The sequence below is a fragment of the Dama dama genome, chromosome 8 (assembly GCF_033118175.1).
Source record: "Dama dama isolate Ldn47 chromosome 8, ASM3311817v1, whole genome shotgun sequence".
In the NCBI taxonomy this organism is placed as follows: Eukaryota; Metazoa; Chordata; class Mammalia; order Artiodactyla; family Cervidae; genus Dama; species Dama dama.
Window position 1 is genome coordinate 29,010,036 of NC_083688.1, and position 1,412 is coordinate 29,011,447.

A 1,412-nucleotide genomic window follows, 5' to 3' on the forward strand; every position below is an offset into this window, starting at 1 on the left:
AAGGGGTATGGCACTTAATGTGCTGGCCTCTGATGTTTTAACCGACCTCCAGGGCTTGTGGCCTTACTGTAGGAGAGAGAGCCTGTGTTGCTGAAACGCCAGGCTGAAACGAGGTGTCAAGGGCTTGTGCTGTGAGATCAGCCCTCCTCCTCCGTCTTTTCTCCTTGGAGAAGCTTCCCATCTCTGAGACCCCAGTCCCAAGCGGCAGGCCTTGTGGCTACGTTTTTCCCTGACCTTGGGCTCCCAACACATCTGAGATCTATTTAAACTGCCTGTTGGCTCTTCAGACAAGAGCTGAGTTGGACAAAAGGCATCCACTTTGGCGTCCAGACCCACGGGACCTTCTGGCCCCATCAGTAATCAGATTCATCTTTATCAGCTGATGAGCAAGCAAAGGCAGGGGTTTAATCTCTGTGGCTCGTAGGCCTTGGGATGTTGGTGATGATCTCACAGGACAGCCCCTCTAACCTGAGAGCTGATGAGGGTCGCGGCTTCTGTGAGGCCCAGGCTGGAGATGGTGCTTCCTCCCCTCACTTTGCTGGCAGGTCACGCGGGCAGCCGTGTGACCTGTCAGCCTGCAGCTCCGACTGGGGCCTGGCTGTGTCCTATGGGGCACATCGCTTCACCTGTTTGTCTGCGTTTTCTCATCTGTGAGGAGGCGATGATGTGTGTATCCTACTTACTCCTGCAGGGGCGCCGGGAAAATCCGTGTGAGATAAGCACATGTTGGCGAGTGGGAATGCTTTAGTTTTTTTTTTATTATTATTATTATTTAATAAAGTTTTAGTTTTCAAAATGTACGATTGGTGGGACCTGTTTATGCGTCTTCACCAGCAGCTGAGGCATTTCCGCCCTTGGTGTTTCTGGTGTAAATCACTCGAGCTCTGTGCTTTGAAGCCAGTTTAATAAGCCCTTTACTAAGGGGCTTCTGAAGGGCTGCCCCAGCCAGGGAGCCAAGAATCTTGTCTCCCAGAGACGACAGCTGGAGTTACAGCTTCTTTACGGAGTTTCTTGTATGTTGCTTTGTCAAACTAGACTAGGTTATTAAGCTTGTCCTGAACTCTGCCTTTGGACCACTTCTTCTTTTTGGCCTCACCCCCAGATTTGTTCACTGGATCCTTGCCTTTCTTGGCTGACATTCTGGCATCTTTCTTCTTCTTGTCATCCTTGGGCAGCATAGTGAAGTTGGAAGAGGGAAATTCTTTTAATGTAAGTAAACATAAATGAAGTTGCCATTGGCTACAGGGTTGTGACTCAGACCCCAAAGTGGTCATCTGAGGGTTTCTACCTGGAGGAGAGGGCTTCACAGAAATGTATTGAACACTCACTGTCAGGTTATTGGTAAACACCAGTGAGATCTTGGTGCAGAACCATTACGAACAAATGGCCCACTTGTGTATCATATTTGGCCT

The 1,412-nt window shown here is 49.4% G+C and overlaps 1 pseudogene; it reads right to left on the minus strand.

The window, feature by feature from the left end:
* Positions 1-817: 817 nt before the first annotated feature.
* On the minus strand, positions 818-1,178 carry LOC133060437 (small ribosomal subunit protein eS25-like; annotated as a pseudogene).
* Between the last annotated feature and the right edge of the window lie 234 nt (positions 1,179-1,412).